At 36.9% G+C, this 18890-nt stretch overlaps 1 protein-coding gene across 1 annotated transcript in view; it reads right to left on the bottom strand.

Annotated features, from left to right (window-relative positions):
• Rlf (RLF zinc finger) overlaps positions 1 to 18878 on the bottom strand; it is a 125775-nt gene extending 106897 nt beyond the window's left edge. Inside the window, exon 1 of the mRNA XM_063236169.1 lies at positions 18579 to 18878. The gene's annotated coding sequence lies outside the window, so the exon portion shown is untranslated. The remainder of the gene's footprint in view (positions 1 to 18578) is intronic.
• Positions 18879 to 18890: the final 12 nt, after the last annotated feature.

The raw sequence follows: 18890 nt of genomic DNA, 5'->3' as shown, positions 1-18890 counted from the left end.
GTTCATTAGGAAGATTGGCCTGTAATTTTCTGTCTTAGTTGGGTCCTTCTCTGGTTTTGGAATCAGAGTAATGCTTGCTTCTAGGAATGAATTTGGGAGTATTGCTTCCCTTTCCATTTCATTAATGAATTTTAGGTCCTTACTAAATTTCTCATAGAATTCAGCAATGAATCTGTCAGGGCCTGGGCTTTTCATTATTGATAGGCTTTTAATTGCCTTTTCAATTTCATTTATTGATATTAGGTTATTTAGGATTTTAACATATTCTTGATTCAGCTTTGGTAATTCCTGTGTATCTAGGAATCTGTCCATTTCTTCTGTATTTTCCATCTTGTTAGAATACAAGTTTTCAAAATAAATATAGAGTATCTTCTGGATTACTTCAGGGTCTGTTGTGATTTCACCCTTTTCATTCCTAACTGCATGATTTTGAGTCTTTTCTTTCCTTTTTGATAAGGCTAAGGGTCTGTCAATTTTACTTAATCTTTCAAAGAATCAACTCTTCGCTTCATTGATTCTTTGTAATATTTTTAGTCTCCAGTGTATTGATTTGTGCTCTGCTTTTTATAATTTCCTCCCTTGTATAAGCTTTTGGTTTAGCCTGCTCTTCTTTTTGTAGAAGTCTGAGTTCAACATTAAGTTGTTTACATGTGCTTTCTCTGTTCTCCTGACATGGGTATTTACTGCTATAAATTTCCCTCTTAAGACTGCTTTCTTTGTGTCCCACAAGTTCTGGTATATTGTATTGTTGTTATCATTCAACTTTAAAAATTGTTTCATATCTTAAATTTGATCTGCGACCCATGTGTTGTTCAGTAGGGTGCTATTTAATTTCCACGTGTTGATGAACTTCTTGTGGTTTCCTTTGCCATGGAATTCCAATTTCAATGCACTGTGGTCTGACAAGTATACATGGGATAATTTGAATTACTTTGCATTTACCTAAGCCTGTTGTTCTATGAGTCAGTATATGATCTATTTTGGTGAACATCCCATGTGCAGCTAAGAAGAATATGTATTCTGATGTTGTGGGGTGGAATATTCTATGGATATCTACTAAGTCCATTTGTTGAAAAGTTTGATTCTTTTTTTTGTCTTTTTGATACGGGATCTCACTATGTAGTTCAGGCTGGCTTGAGCTCACTTTGTAGCCCAGGCTGGTCTCGAATTTGCAATGATCCTCCCACCTCAGCCTCCCAAGTGCTGGGATTACAGGTGTGAGCCACCACGCCTGGCTAGTTTGATTAGTTCTAATATTTCATTAATGACTTTTTGGCTAGTTGATCTGTCTTTTTGTGACAGTGGGGTATTGACGTCTCCCAATACAATTGTATTAGGGCTTATTTGATTTTTTTCATGCCTACTAGTAATTGTTTTATATAGTTGGGTGCACTGGTATTTATTGCATATGTATTTATGATTTTTATCTCTTGCTCTTGGATTGTTCCCTTTACAAGGATGTAGTGACCTTTTCTTTCTCTCTCTTAATCAGTCTTGTCTTGAAATTCACCTTGTCTGTAAATAGAATGGCTAGCCCTGCTTTTTTCTGGGTTCCTGTCACATGTTTTTTTTTTTAATTGTTTTTATCCTTTGACTTTCAGTCTATGAATTTCTTTTTTAATTAGGTGTGTTTCTTGTATGCAGCAAATTGTTGAATCTTGCTTCTTGATCCATTCGGCTAGTCTGTGTCTTTTGACTGGTGAATTAATACCGTTGATTTTTATTACTGAAATATATTGAATTGTCATTGTCATTTTATTTCTCTGTTATTAGCTCTCCCCTTCTCCTCCCTTCCTTTAATTGTTTGCCTTCCCTTGTGGATTCCTTCTATAGGGGTTCATGGATCTGTACTCTTAATTATCTCGTTATAGTATAACTTTCAGAATATTTTGGAGTGCTGGTTTGGTGGTCATGAATTTCTTCAGATGTTCTTTGTCATGGAGGCATCTTATTTCTTCCTCAGTTTTGAAAGATAGTTTTATGGGGTACATCAATCTGCATTGGACGTTGTTTTCCTTTAGTTCTTTGAGTATTTCACTCCAAGCTCTCCTTGAGAGTTTGCGCTGAAAAGTCAGCTGCAATTCTGATGGGCTTTCCTTTATAGGTAATTTGTTTGTTTTCCTAACAGCTTTCTATTCTTGTGTTGAATTTATGGACTCTTCACTATGGTATACATGGCTGTAGCATTTTTTTTTTGCATTTTTTTTTAAAATCATGGCTAATTTGAGTTGCTTATCTGATGTCAAATTTTTTTCTCTACTAGGAAATTGTTCTGTCATGGTGTCTATGAATATTTTTTTAAGGCCACTCCATTGATAGTATCCCCTGCATGTTCACTGACTCCAATTAATCCAATTAAGATATTCTTTGTCTCTTCTAGCAGCTGCTGCATTGATTTCTCATGATCCATTGCTATTTCTGAGAAGTTTTTCTTTTCCTGGTCACAGAGAGCCGGTCTTTAATATCTGAGTTCCTGCCCTCACATTGGCCTAATCTGCTTTAAATACTTTCAATGAAGTTTTTATTCTCCTGGATATCTGCTTGAATCTCCTATATGGATTTCATTTCTTTCCTATGCTGAGCTTCCATAATTTTCTTAAGCTGGTCTATTTTTTTTTGTCTGTGTCTGCTCTAACATTGCTAAGAATGATGTGCATTTTGGTGATCTCTGTAGTTATCTGAGAGATTATTTCTGATTTCATTTTTTTCCAGAGCCTCATTCAATTGATTTGTTGTTTCCACTTCAGAGAGATCTGATGTGGGGGCTTTTGGATTGTCCCACCTCATGGCCCCCTGGATTTGCCTTTGGAAAACTGGATTCTGGGGTTGAATTTTGCTTATGTGTCTTTTCATTTTATTTTCTCTCTTTTTTCAGTTTAATTCCTGGGGTGATGCTTGTAAGTTGCTTATGGTGGGTTGTTTTATTGTTAGTATTTTTTATTGGTAGTAATTTTTTTTATTTTAAAGAAAATAGAACAAAACACAACAGAACAAAACAAAGCAGATCAAAACAAAACAATGCAAGCAAGACAGGATTTTAAAACAAGACAACAGGAAATCAATAGTGGCTACCATAGTCTCTTATTTTCTTCTAAATAGCTGTCCACATCTTCACACACAATGAATTAAAACAATAAAAAATATTATAAAACTAATCAAAACGAGAATGAAAACATTACAGGCCTTCAAAATCAGACAATAGGAAAATCAACAATGGCTTCCATAATGTCTCTTGTTCTCTTCAAAATAGCTGTTCATACCTTCACACACATTGAAAGTAAATAATACAAGCTGGGCTTGGTGGCTCACGCCTGTAATCCCAGCACTCGGGAGGCTGGGGTGGGAGGATCATTGCGAGTTCGAGATCAGCCTGGGCTATAGAGTGAGCTCAAGGCCAGCCTGAACTGCATAGTGAGACCCGGTCTCAAAAAAGACAAAAAAAAAAAAAAAAAAGAAATTAAATAATACAAAACAGATTAAAACAATCAAACCAAATCAAAACAAAGAATAAAAGCATTACTGGACTTCACAAGATAATAAGAAACCATCAGTGGCTACAATAATGTCTTGTTTTCTTTAAAGTAGGTGTTCATACCATCACACATAATAAAATTAATTCTTGTAAACTCTCTAGGAGAAGTTATAAGCATGTATAAGCCTATGCATGTACACCTATCTTTTCTCTATTAGAGGAAAAAACAAAACAAAAACAAAAAAATTATGAGAAAAACAAAAAACAAAAGAGACAAATAAATAACAATCACAAAGAGCCCAAAACAATCACAATATAGGCTTTCAAAACAAGGTGGTAGGAACATAACTAAGGTTGTTATTTTGCATAGTTATCTTCAAAAGAGTACTCAGATTACCAGATATAAACATGCAAAATTGATTATTCCTATGAATGGTAACTGTTTTGTTCCAAGAATAGAATTAGTAGTACAATCATCTTAGCTATCTTAAGTGTGTATATATGTTTGTACTTTTTTTCTTTTCCTTTCCTTCTTTTCTCCATTTCCTTGAGTTATTTTTTCCCATTTGAGCAGTTTTTTACCCTTTCACAATATTTATTGAAGATTTTGTATCTTATTTACTCTTTTAATTTCTTACACTAAGAAGACAATTTTAATTTCTTACACTAAGAAGACAATATAGTATTTACACATGTGATTTTGATTTATTTCACTTATGAGTATGGTCTCAAGTCACATCTATTTACCTATAAAAGCCTCAATGTGATCTTTCTTTATAGTTGAATAGGTCTTCATTGTATAAAAATGCCACATCTATGCTTATCTAGACTTCAGTAGATGGGCATTTAGGTTGTTTCCAAGATTTGGCTATTACAAATTGTTCTGCTATAAACATGGGTACATATATATCACCGTGGTATGATGTTGTCAGTTCTTCTGGGAATAGAAGTAGAATAGTTGGGTCAAATGGGACTTCCAATCCCAGCTTTTTGAGGAACCTCCAGACTGATTTGTACAGTGGCTTCACCAGTCCAACTCCCACCGACAGAGCAGAAGAGTTCCTTTTTCCCCACAGCCTCTCCAACATTTGTTTTTGGTAGTTTTCTTGACCCTGGTCATTCTTTCTGGAGTCAGATAGAATCTCCATATGGTTTTAATTTGCATTTCTCTAATGACTAATGATGATGAACATTTTTTCATGTATTTATTTGCCATTTATGTTTCATCTGAGAACAGTGTATTCATCTCAGATGCCCATTTTTGGATTGAGTCTTTGAATTTCAGGGGTCTGATTTTTAAAAAATTCTTTATAAGTTCTAGATAGAAATCCTTTGTCTGAGGGACAGTTAACTAAGGTTTTATCCTAATTTGTGGGTTTTCTTTTCACTCTGTTGGAGATTTGTTTTTACCGGGTTTTTTTCTTTTTTGTCTTTTTGAGACAGGGTCTCACTTTGCAGTTCAGGCTGGCCTTAAACTCACTCTGTAGCCCAGGCTGGTCTGGAACTCACAACAATCCTCCTACTTCAGCCTTCTGAGTGCTGGGATTACAGGGGTGAGCCACCACGCCCTGGGGAGATTTCTTTTGACATGCAAAATTTTTTAATAAGACGAGATCCCAGTTACTGATTCTGGGAAGTATTTCCTGTGCAGTTTGATTTTTGTTCATGAATTCTCTGCATACTCCTTTATCTTCAAGATATCTACCTACTCTGTCTTCCAGCAGATTTAGTGTTTCTGTTTTAATATTTAGATCTTTGATCCATTTTGTCTTTAGTACATAGTGATAGGCATAGGTCTAGTTTTAGTTTTCAGCATATGGAAAGCGAGTTTTTGCAGCACCACTTATTAAAAAGGCTATCTTTCTTCCAGTGAACATGTTTGGCCCTTTTGTTGAAGAGAAGGTGGCTGAAAGTGTTTGTAGTTGTGGTTGTATCTTCTAATCTATTCCATTGATCTTCAGGTCTGTTTTTATTCCAGTACCTTGCTGATTTTATCACAGTAGCTTTGTAGTATAACTTCAAGTCAGGGATGGTGATGATTCTTGCTTTGCTTTTGTTGCCCAGAACTGCCTTTGCTATTCTGGGTCTCTTCAGGTTCCAGATGAATATTGATAGAATTGTGGCGGTGGCTGAAAAAATAAGTATGAAATATAAATGATCTTTAAGAATGTGGGGAGAGACAACCCTCCCCCGGCCCCCTGGGGTGCGGCATCTCCCCCCCCCCCCCAGGGTCAGCAATCTCTCCATGGGACACGTGGAGTGGGGGCATATATGTAGTTTAGGTTTGGGGTGGAGCCTGAGGGGGCATTTGGGATGCATAGGTATCCCATTGGTATTCTTTTGGCGCCAGAGGTAAATTCCTAGGGGTGGGGAAAATAGAGTCACAGGTAAATTCCTAGGGGTGGGGAAGATGGTGCTCCTTGGTTTCACCTCTAAGGCTTTAGGGGCTACAGTGTCCTGTCTGGGCCAAAATCCTTTCAAATATTAGAAAGGATTTCTCTAGATCTTTGAGGTATGCTAATGGTATTTTGATTGGAGTTGCATTAAATCTGTACAACAATTTTGGAAGAATGGCCATTTTCACAATGTTTGTTCTTCTTATTCATTGTACTTTTTTTTTGTGTGTGTGTACCAGGGATTAAACTCATGACCTCCTCCTTTCTAGGCAGAAGCTTACACCATTGAGTTAAATCCCTGGCCCCTGTTATTCCTTCTTACGAACAAGGAATGTCTTTCCATTTTCTGAGATCCTTTTCAATTTCTTTTTTCAGAGTATTATAATTTTCACTAATAGACCTATTATTTTATTTTCTTTATTAAATTGATTCCTAAGTATTTCATTTTTTTTTTTTTTTTGGATGCTATCGTGAAGGGTATACCTTCTCTTATTTCTCTTAGTAACTTTGTTTGTGTAGAGGAATGGGACTGATTTTTGACATTGTATGCAGCTACATTATTGAATTGGTTATTAAACTTAGAAATCTTTCAATGGAGTTTTGGGGGTCTTATATGTAAAGTATCATGGCACTTGCAAATAATGTTAATTTAACTTCTTCTTTCTCTATCCTTATTCCTTTTATTTCTCTCTCTTGTCTAATTACTCTGGCTAATATTCCTACTACTTATTGAATAGGAGTGGTGATAATGGACATCCCTGTCTTATACCTGATTTTAGAGTAAAGGCTTTCATCATTTAATATAATGTTGGTTGTTGGTTTGTAATAGATGGCCTTATCAGACTGAGGTAAAGACCATCTATTTTGATTTTCTGTAGGATTCTTATCATGAATGTGTGTTGGACTTAAGCTTTTAATACCTTTATTGAAATGATCATGTGATTTTTATCCTTGACTCTATTTATACGGTTCACTACATTTATTGATTTGCATATGATGAACCACCCTACACTCCTAGGATGAATCCCACTTGGTCGTGGTGTTTAATCTTCTTGATGATTTGTGGCATTCTGTTTGCCAGTATTTTATTGAGAATTTTCATTGTTCATTAGAGAGACTGGCCTATAATTCTTTTCTTTCATTGGGTTGTTCTCTGGGTTTGGTATTAGGGAAATACTTGCTTTGAGGAATGAGTTAGGGAAAATTGCCTACCTTTCAATTTCATTGAAGAGATTAAGGATTGTTGGAATTAAGTCTTTTTTGAATTTCTTGTAGAATTCAGCAATGAATCCATTAGGACCTGGGCTTTTCTTTGTGGGTAAGGTTTTAATTACATTTTCAATTTCATTACTTGAAATTAGGTTATTCAGTAGTTTCACATCTTTTTTTTTTTTTTTTTTTGTCTTTTTCATTTTTATCGGTACCAGGGATCGAACTCTCGAAGCCTGCTTGCAAGGCAGGTGTTTATGCCGCTGAGCTAAATCCCCAGCTCAGTTTTACATGTTTTTGATCTAGCTTTGGTAAAACATGTTTCTAGGAATCTATCTACTTCTTGTTTTCAAACCTATAGGAATAAAGGTTTACAAAGTAGGTATTGATGATCTTCTGTATTTCCACAGGGTCTGTAGTGATTTCACCCTTTTCATTCCTTACTGCATGAAGTGAGTTTTTGTTTCCTTTTTTTTTTTTTTTTAAACCAGTATGAGGGATTGAACTCCCATCCATGTGCTTGCAAGGCAGGCGCTTATGCCGCTGAGCTGAATCCCCAGCCCCTTTCTTTCCTTTTTTTAAAAATAAGATTGGCTAGAGGCTTACCAATTTTATTTATTCTTTGAAAGAACAATACTTCGATTCGTTAATTCTTTGTATTATTTTCTTAGTCTCCATTGCATTAATTTCTGCTCTGATCTTTATAATCTCCATTCTTTTGGCTTTGGGCTTGACTTGCTCTTGTTTTCCAAAATGTTTGAGGCATAGCATCAGGTTATTTGTGTTAATTCTGTTTTCCTGATGTGGGTATTTACTGCAATAAATTTCCCTCTGGGGACTACTTTCATTGCATCCCACAGATTCTGGTAAGTTGTATTGTATTTTTATTAGCTTGTAAATACTGTTTAATGTCTTCTTGAATTTTCTCTATGGATCATTGATTGTTCAGGAGTATATTATTTAATTTCCATGTGTTTATGGAGTTTTTGCTGTTTCTTTTATCATTGATTTCTAGTTTCATGGCACTATGATCAGATAATATGCATGGGATAATTTTGATTCTTTTGCATCTATTTAAGCATGTTCTATGGGCTAGTATATAGCCTATTTTAGAGAATGTCCCATGTGAGGCTGAGAAGAACATATATTCTGATGCTGTTGGCTGAAACACCCTGTATATATCTTCTAAGTCCATTTGTTCACGTTTCATTAAGTTCTGTTCTTTGATGATTTTCTGTCTAGTTGAGCTGCCTCTTTGTGTGAATGGGGTACTAAGGTCTCCCATTTTATAATTGTGTTATTGCTTATTTGAGTTTTCATTGCTATTAATATTTGTTTTATATAGTTAGGTGCTCCCATATTTGGTGTATATATGTTTAGGATTATCTTTTCCTCTTGAAGTTTTTCCCTAACTAGTATGAAGTGACTTTATCTCTTTTGATCATTCTTGGTTTGAAGTTCACATTGTATGCAAACAGAATATCTACTCCTGTTTTTTGGGGGGTTCCTGTTGCATGAAGTATTGTTTTCCATCCTTTGACTTTCATGAATTCTATGAATTTCCTTTTGGGTTAGATGGATTTCTTGTATATAGCATATGGTTAGATGTTGTTTCTTGATCCCTTATGCCAGTCCATTTCTTTTAATTGGTAAATTGAGGCCATTTACATTAATGGTTATAATTGATACATATTGGTTTATTTTGCCATGGTGTTTTTCTGCTGTTAGTTCTTTACTTTTTCCCTCTGTTTAATTGTTTGTCTTGCTTAGTGGTTTTTTTCTGTTGGTGTTCTTGAAGTTGTAGTTATTTTTATGCCTATCTAGAATACCTTTCAGTATTCTTTGCAAGGTTGGTTTGGTGGTCATGAAGTTCTTTGGCTGTTCTTTGTCATGGAAGTATATTATTTCTCCATCAATTCTGAAGGACAGTTGTGTAGGGTACATCCATCTGGGTTGGAAGTCATTTTCCTTTAGGATTTGAAATACTTCATGCTCTTCTTGACTTCATTGTTTGTGTTGAAAAGACTACTGTGATTCTGATGGGCTTTACTTTATAGGTGATCTGTCTCTTCTAACAGCTTTTAATATTCTGTTCTTATGATGAGTTTCTGAGATGTTGGTTATTATATATCTGGGTATAGGTTTATTTTGGTTATGGCTAATTAATGTTCTATATGCTTCACTTATCTGTGTGATAGTTTCCTTTCCCATGTTTGAGAAATTTTTGGCCATTACTTCTGTAAGTAGTTTTTTAAAAAAATATCATTTATGTCGTCACCTTCTTTTTCACTTACACCTATCAATCTTATATTATTTTTCTTTGCATTATCTTGTAACTGTTGAGCTGTTACTTGCTGATTCCTTTTTATTTTTAATAGAGCTTCCCTTTGCTGTTCATTAGCTGCAATCTTGTCTTTGAGGTCTGAAAGTGTATCTTCACTTTCACTGAGGTGGTTTTGCCAGCTTTTGATGGAATTTTTGATTTCCTGGATATCTCTTTGAATCTGTTTCATGCATTCTATTTTTCTTATATTGTTCATTCAAGATTTCCAACTTTTTGTAGTGCTCCTCAATTTTTTAAAACTATATCTTCTTTTGATGCGTTCAGCATTTCTTTTGTTTATCATTTCTTCTTTTACCTGGGAGATTATTTCTTTTTTTGTCTTTTTTTTTCGTTTTTATCGGTACCAGGGATCGAACTCATGACTGCCTGCTTGCAAGGCAGGCGCTTATGTTCCTGAGCTAAATCCCCAGCCCCTTGGGAGATTATTTCTTATCTGAGTTCCTTTACAGCTTTATGGAGTAATTTCTTTACTTCAGTTGCTATCATTTCAGAAGTTTTAGGTGTATGGCTTACATTTTCTTCTATGTCCATGTCGCTAGGCTTGTTTGGAATGGTCTGGAGGTTTAAGATTGCATTTTGCTTTCCTTTTGTCATTTTCCTGTATTCTCCTGGAGAATCCCCTGGAACATCTCCTGGAGATTCCCCTGCAAATCTGAATGCCAGGTCTTAGTTGCTTCCTGGATTGAGAATATCTGTCCATACTGCAGGGAGTTTCCCAGTTGCATGGAGGATGTTAGCTAGCCTTACCGAGTCCCTAGTGGCACTCAAAGACTCCTCAAATGTGGGAAGTATGCTGGGAGGGCCTTCAGCATACCCCACGTGGTAATGTGAAGCTCCTGGCTGCTTGAGGTTGCTGGGTAGGACTCTACCAGGTTCTGAGTGTTGTACCAAGGTATACAGCTAGATGGAGTACACTATGCAGGCCTTTAGCTTATGCCACATGGTGCATCAAAGGTCTGCAGTTGCTTGGGGTCCCTGGGTGGGGCCCTACCAGGTTCCAAGTGAGCTGCATGGCGGGGTGGGGCTCATTGTGCAGGTCTTCAGCTCAAGCCACTGAGTTGCTGGGCAGAGGTCAACCAGGTCCCGAGGGACCTATCTGACGGTTCCAGGATGACTGGGGCACTGGGTGGGGATATGTCAGATTCCAAGTGAAGTGCTGAGGTCACACACTGGATAGGAGTCACTGTGCAGGTCTTTAGCTCACACCACTGAGCATAGGCAGTTCCCTAGTCACTTGGTGTTGCTGGGTAGTATTGGTAGTATTTAGGACCCTTAGGTGGTGATTACTTTTCTGAGGTATCTTCCAGGTGTATCTGATTTTGGGGGTTTGAGTTTGTTGGAAGATCTGACCTCTTCAGTTTGTTGGAGATGAGATGTTGTTGCTTGTTCAGTCTAGTCCCTGGTTCTATGGCACTGTGGCACCGTATCTTCTGTGACTCTTAGTTGATCTCAATCATGGAATGCCAGGACCAACTGTTGTTTAGAACAGTTATGTCAATTCTGGCTATAGTGGTACCAGTAACATCAAATGCAGCCTAGAAAACAACAAACTAAGCTAACCCTTAATTTGCATATAAACTAGACTTGTAATTGTACAATAGAATGTAAAACAAACCAGATAATTATATGCAATGTATAAGTTTGTAATATGTTAATTTTGCCCTCAAACGTTCAAATTTAAAATGGATTAAGGAAAAAATAGAGATGTGGAAGAAGACAGATGAGGAGGTTGAAGGACAAAGCAGGATCATGCCAACTTGGAGAAACTGGTACAGAAAACTGAAGGAAAAGAGAGATGGAAGAGACAAAAAGAAGAGGTTGGGAACCACTTTCACACTATATGAAAACAATGAAGGAGAACGACAAAGAAAAAAAAATAAACAGTCCACTCAAAGGATTTTCTTTGGGTTCACTAGTAGACAATCTGTAGAGATAGTGTCCCAAATCGTGCTGATCTATCCCAGCCACCCAGCAGTTGCTTTATGGTGAAGTAATGGATAATCTCAGCAGGTCTGCCCTGAGTCCAGGCTCATCGGGTTTTCCACAGTTCAAGCAATTTCCATAGGTCTGGGCCCAGCTGGGAGCTGATAGAGGAAGTTGGCCACAGTTCTGGATTCTGGGCTTATCTGGCCCATCTCTAAAATGGCTCCCATCTAATTGCTTTCTCTCTCATTGTCATAATTTTTTCTGTTTTTAGTTTTGTTACCTGTTATCTGATGATCATATAACTCCTAAAAATACAATTGGTATCTGTTCCTATTGTTTTTTTCTCACTAATGATCCATCTTGTTTTTAAGTACTTCTATTAGCTATTTCATTTTTGTTTTTAATTTTTCATGTTATTTATCATTATTATATCATCTGTATATGATGTGATCAATTAATTACAATTTTACTGATTGATTTGGGAAGATAATGTTGAATATATTATTACTGGACTATTTAAATGGCCTTGTAATAGACTGGGGATATAGTTTTCAGTGGCACAGCATCTGCCTGAAAATCGTGAGGCTCTGAATTCAATCCCCAGTACCAAAAATAAAAAATAAGTAAGTAAATAAATAGCCTTGTGGGAATCTCACAAATTGATATTGCTTGTCTACCCCTGTAAATGTTTTACATGGTTGGTTTCTTTTTTAATCTATGTTGGTATAAAAACATATATGTTTAAACATAGATGTCCATTTAAAAACATATATAACATATATAAAACATTTAAAAACATATATGTTTAAACAGATGTCTGTTGTTACATAGCGGTTTTTATTATATTATTTATGGATAATTCCTTTTATATCTGATAAGGCATCTGGGAGTTTGAGAGATATCTTCTTTAGGTTTCTATATGCTCCTGTTAATCTCTATGACTCATTTGTTGTCTTATTGGGTTTTTTTCTTTGTTTCACTTTCTATACCATATGCAAAAACTCAGAAACATGATACTCACAATCAGACAATCTATAATTTAAAAACAGACAAAAATGTATATGCTTGCAGACTTCTTGGCAGTTACAAACAGCATAGCCACACGATCAAACAAATGAATACAATATTGGAAAGAGGTATATAATAAGCCTTACAAAAAATCAAGATCAAGGTCACAAACATGGATACACTAAAGGATGGTTCAAGACAGCCAAATACAACCAAGTAGGTACACTCACACAAAACATAAGAGTAGAGGTAAAAAATATCTAAACTAAAATTGAACAGAAAACTCATTTCAAAACGTAGGTAGCAACAGGATAATTAAAATGATTTAGCGGTCAATTAAAAAGAGTTATAGGGGTCGGGGATTTAGCTCAGCGGCATAAGCGCCTGCCTTGCAAGCAGGCAGTCATGAGTTCGATCCCCAGTACCGATAAAAAGGAAAAACACCAAAAAAAAGAAAAAAGAGAGTTATAGTTATTGCCAGATACCCCAATTATGAACTAAAACTGTTTCAGGCACGTTTCAATATAAATCAGAGACAGCAAAAAATTAAATCCACACTCCTACTTAAATATACCAAGTAAAAATAGAAAAGATTTAAAAATTAAAGAGCTGAGCATGGTGGCTCATGCCTGTAATCCTAGCACTCGGGAGGCTGAGGCAGGAGAAACATTGCGAGTTCGAGACCAGCCTAGGCTACATATTGCGTTCAAGGCCATTCTTATTTGCATGAATTTGAGTCTTTTGTTTCCTTTTTTATATTTTTTGTTTCCTTTTTAAAATAAGATTGGCTAAAAAAAAAGATTGGCTAAGGTTTTGTCAATTTTATTTAATCTTTCAAAGAACAGAGTCAATTCATTCTTTGTATTATTTCTTTAGTCTCCAGTATGTTAATTTCTGGTCTGATCTTTATAATTTCCTCCTTTGTACAAGCTTTTGATTTAGTCTGCTTTTCTTTTCCTAGAAATTTGAGATTCACCTGTAAGTTGTTGATATGTCTTTGCTCTGTTTTCCTGATATAGGAATTACTGCTATCAGTTTCCCTCATAAGACTGCTTTCTTTTTTTTTTTTTTTTTTTTGTCTTTTTCCTTTTTATCGGTACTGGGGATCGAACTCACAACTGCCTGCTTTACAAGGTAGGCGCTTATGCCGCTGAGCTAAATCCCCAGCCCAAGACTGCTTTCATTGTGTCCCACAAGTTCTGGTATGTTGTATTGTTGTTATCATTTAACTGTAAAAACTGTCTAATTTCCTCTTAAGTTTCATCTGTGACCCATGAGTTGTACAGTATTTAATTTCTATGTGTTTACGAACTTCTTGTAGTTTCCTTTGGCATAGATTTCTAATTTCATTGCACTGTGGTCTGATAGTGTGCATGGGTAATTTGAATTCCTTTGCCTTTACTTAAGCCTGTTCTATGAGCCAGTATTTTGGAGAACGTCCCATGTGTGGCTGAGAAGAATGTATACTCTGATGTTGTGGGATGGAACATTCTGTAGACATCTACTAATTTAAGGCAGGTTTTTGATGAGTTGGCTTATATTTCACATCAGAGGGGAGATAAAAGATGGCAGCTTTTAAGCTCGTGGCTGATGTAAGGCTTTTCCACAGCTCATGTTTACTCTGCAGGACTCTTCTTATTCATCTCTTGCCTTCAGCATTAAATGTTCACTTTCACCGATCCGCCCAATTGTTTGAATATGACAGTAAGAGCCAAGAAAGGACCAGCTGGTCATTGCAATACCCAATAACACTAATACAAATAAAAATTTGACATAAAAATATTTATGCTCTACTTTCCAGTTCACCTTCCTCCCCCCAGTAATCATTTTTATTTTTCCAAAGAGGTCAGAAGAAGATATGGACACTGATAAACTTTCTACTTTCTTACATCAAATATGCATACGAATGTGTCAGTTCTCAGGATTTTGTAGACCTGAGATTTGATAGAACATGAAAGGAGGGAAGGTTTGGCATGTATGAACCCCAAAATGTCAATCCTTTGTTGACCGTTAACGTTCTAGATACTAAGCTGCTGCCCCCTTTTAACTTCTTAGACACTGGTGGAGTGAGTCTATGAGGCAGTTTTATTCCATCTTCCTTTTTTAATATCAGTGAAGTAGAACAAAATGTACTAATGCAAGTAAGTTCTTCAAAATAAAGTTGAATGAAAAAGTTTCAGAGCAGGCCGGCTGTGGTGGTGCATCTCTGTAATCCCAGCACTCGAGAGGCTGAGGCAGATAGCCACAAGCTCAAGGCCAGCCTAGCTACATACTGAGTTCAAGGCTAGCCTGGACTACAGAGCGAGACTCTGTCTCGAAAAGAGTTTCAGAGCATGTACCGTAGTATTCCACTAATATGAATTAAAAATATATGAAATGCTACATATTGTTGCATATAACATAGCACATATTGGTACTAAGTGTATGGAAACTTTCACAGGCACAATAAACACTAAATTCAGAAAACCATCACTAGGAAAATAGGAAGGAGAAGGGTATATACAGGGCTTCCACTGTATTGGTAATGTTTACTTCCTAGGCAAAACTAATTTTAAAGACAGTGAAAAGATAGACATTGGACAAATAGTAACCAAAAGTTAATACTAAGGACTTGACTACCAAAAAGTATGCTAAACAACAAGTTGAGGGAAGCTTAATGACAAAGGAGAAATAATTCCTTAGCAAGATGCAGGGCTCCACAGCCTATATGGACCTTACAGATGAATTACTGGATTTATGAGCATAGAGAGCGTACATCTAATAGAACTACAAGAAAAATCCACTTTCATAATAGGAAGTTTCTAACATCTTTCCCAAAAACTCAAAAAAAGAGACAAATGACAATAGAAAGAGACCCAGGTAAACACAAACAGCTGCATGGATGTGTGTAGAAACTCAAACCACCACATACACAAGGATATATTTTCCAAGCACTCATGGAACATGCACAAAGAATGACCAAGTACTCAGCTACAAAATTTGGTTCCATTTCTTCCACCTTTTTAACCTGAAAGCCTGATAAAGATTATCCTCTTCTGCACCTAAAGAGCGTTCAATCATGGTTCACCTATGAGAAGTGTGCCAACTTACCTCAGATGCCTAAGCAGAACCAATTTTCATTCTCATGGGTGTAGCAGGTTTACAAGCAAGATTTTTCTTCTCTCCAAATGGAAAACCTAAGACTGGAACCCAGGACTTTGGTGTTGAGCCCCAGCCCAAGTCTTTTTATTTTTTATTTCAAGATAGGGACTTCCTAAATTGCTCAGGCTGGACTCAAGTTCGAAATCCTCCTGTATGATAATTTTTAATGTGTCTACATCCTCATTATTTTCTGTTTATAAAAATTATGCATCCTCACTCTAAAAAATCAAATCACATGGAAGAGTATAAAATAAAAAAGTGAAGTTTTTGGGGCTGGGGATTTAGCTCAGCGGCATAAGCGCATGCCTTGCAAGCGGCATAAGTGCCTGCCTTGCAAGCAGGCAGTCGTGAGTTCGATCCCTGGTACCGATAAAAATGAAAAAAAGACAAAAAAAAAAAAAAAAGAGTGAAGTTTTCTTACAATATAACCCTTAAGAATATAACTTTTAGGGGCTGGGGGTTTAGCTCAGCGGCGTAAGTGCCTGCCTTGCAAGCAGGCGGTCGTGAGTTCGATCCCTGGTACCAATAAAAACGAAAAGACCAAAAAAAAAAAATGTGTAAGGAATAAAACTTTTGTTGAGCCTGGTGGGAAACACCTATAATCCCAGCACTTAGGAGACTAAGGCAGGAGGATCACCACAAGTTTGATGCCAGCCTAGGCTACACAGTGAGTTTAAGCACAGCCTAGACTACATAGCAAGACCCTGCCTCAAAAAAAAGAAAACCAAAAATAAACCATTCTTGGTGGCATACCCTGTAATTCCAGCACTCAGGAGGCTGAGGCAGGAAGATGGCTGTGAGTTTAAGGTCAGCCTGGGCTACAAAGTGAGTTTAAGTCCAACCTGAACTGCATAGCCAAACCCTTTCTCAAAAAGACAAAAGAAAAACAAACATAAAAAATTAAAAACTTTTCTAAAAAACAGAAGAATATAACTTTTAGTAGTCCCCAGGTCTTTTTATATATTTTTCTTTTCTTGTCAATGCTTGACCTTTCAGTAATAATCACTAGAAATACATGAATATATATTTTCAAAAAGAAAAAAATGCTTTATTGAGGCATATTTTATATACCATGAAATTCATCCATTTTAGTGTACAATCCAATGGTTTTAGTGATTTTTTTTTTTTTGTCTTTTGAGACAGGGTCTCACTATGCAGTACACAGTGGCTTTGAGTTCACTTTGTAACGCAGGCTGGTCTCGAACTCTCAATGATCTCCCTGCGTCAGCCTCCTGAGTGCTAGGATTAGAGGTATGCTCCACTACACCTGGCTTGGTGTTAGTGATTTTATAGAGTTGTGCAACCATCTCTGCATGCATACAAATGGATTGTTATGCCTTTAATATCTATTTAACCTATTCTCTTAATTCTAACACACTGATGCCCCCTCTGTCAGGATAAACATGGAGAGAGCAACTTTTTTTTTTTTTGGAGGGGTATTAGGGAGTACTCAAGAAGCACTAGGCTCCATCTCCTGAACTGCTATTTTTTTTTTTTTTGTCTTTTTTGAAACAGGGTCTCTCTGCAGTTCAGGCTGGCCTTGAACTCACTTTGTAGCCTAGGCTGGTTTTGAACTCACAATGATTCTCCTGCCTCAGCTTCCCGAGTGCTGGGATTACAGGAGCGAGCCACCACGTCTGGCTTATTTTTTTTTTCCTTTGGAAACTTTTGACAACCCCTGCCAAGCAGTACTCCTGCCAGTAAAGCTATTTGCCTACCCTATTTGGGTTGGATTTTTCCATTTATTTATATCAGTGATATTTTCTATTGCAATTTAATTTAAACAGTTTTTGAGATAGGTTCTCTCTATGTACTTCAGGAACTCCCTCTGTAGCTTAGGCTGGTTTCAAACTCGCAGCAATCCTCCTGTCTCAGCCTCTGAGGTATTGGGATTCAAAGGTAGTACATTACCGTGCCTGGCTAATTTAATTAAATTTTTTAGAACACATGCAACGTTAATATAAAGATTAAAGACTTCCTTGCATGAAAACTAGGTTGAATGCTTTGGAAAAGCTTGTTAAAGGCAAGTTGCTGAAAAAAATTGTTACAGTGGGTCTAGATAAGAAATCAGTGACCATTTGGATGATTCGAATAAAGTTGTTGCTCAATTTCAAAGAAATCTTTAAAGACATTGCAGGTGACTTCTTAAAGGCAAGACACAAATTATTTCAAGAAATGCTTCAACTGGAGGCACCATGATCATAGAAAAAACCTAATGCTGCCGCAAAAGATTGGTGTAAGACACTTTGTCTTCAGTTAAGAAGAAAATGTTTATAATATATGCACAATAAGCTTATTTTCTTAAAACAAAATGACACTGTATAATAGTTTACTTGCACTTTGACTTTTCAACGACCAACTAAGTACCAATTCTGACAAAATCTGCTTTAAGGGCTTCATTCATGTGAATGTGCAACCAGTTTCTCCTTTACAATACATTGTGTACAGTCTTTCATGTGCGTGTACTTGTTTACCTCATCCTTTATAAACAATAAAAGCCAGCCTTGTACTATTCCACTGTGTAGTGCATATACCCCAATTTACTTTTTTCTCCTTAATGTACTAAGCAGATTCCTTAAATTATTTCTGATACTTTTCTGAAGAAAAAAAAGATCAATGGACTGAGATGATGAAGGTAGGATGATGAAACAACATAACACGGCTTAAAGATGGGATGAAAGAAAAGGGCGAGTGTTCGATAAGCGCCATGTTGCAATTCTCAGCTCTGATCTCAGGCCAGGAAGTGGGCATAGATTTATTTCCTCATTACTCTTCCACAGCCAACAGATATTCTCACCGGTTAGTCAGTCCTCCTCCGGAATTTTATCTCCACTTGTTAAAATCCTATCTGTCCTTTAAGGTCCAGAACAAATACCATCCCTGGCCTTGACTGACTTGGCTGGAAATCATGTCTCCCCTTTCATTTCTAACACAGGCAGAGTTTTTTTTTCCTCTTTTCTGTAACACAGCACTATTCTTCCAAAGGCGGCACAGTGCAGTGGCAAAGGGTGACAATTCTGGACCCACCAATTTGCTATTTCTGTGACTTTGGCACCTGTCTCAGGGCCTCAGTGGTCCTTACCTGTGAAATGGTGAGAAGAAGCCTTGTTATGAAGAGTAAATCAGCGAAAGGATATAAAGCTCTTGGAATAGTGCCTGGTGTGCAGTAAATGTTGAACAAACCCGAGCAATCTTTTTTTTTTTTTTTTTTTTTTGGTATTAGGAATCTAACTCAGGATCCTTCGCTTGCCACGCAGGAGCTGTGCTAGATTCACCCAGGCAGCGCAGGAGCCCCAGCCAGCACCACCTAGCGGAGCGTGGTCGCCGTGGGGCTACTGGTGGGCGCTCACGACGCAGCCACAGAGCGAGAAGAGGGGGAACCTGGCCGCCCCAG

Source organism: Cavia porcellus, unplaced genomic scaffold (genome assembly GCF_034190915.1).
Source record: "Cavia porcellus strain 051 isolate PalLab524CR breed Dunkin Hartley unplaced genomic scaffold, mCavPor4.1 scaffold_25, whole genome shotgun sequence".
NCBI lineage: Eukaryota > Metazoa > Chordata > Mammalia > Rodentia > Caviidae > Cavia > Cavia porcellus.
The sequence above is the reverse complement of the archived record's forward strand: the minus strand, read 5'-3'. Positions and strand labels throughout refer to the sequence as shown.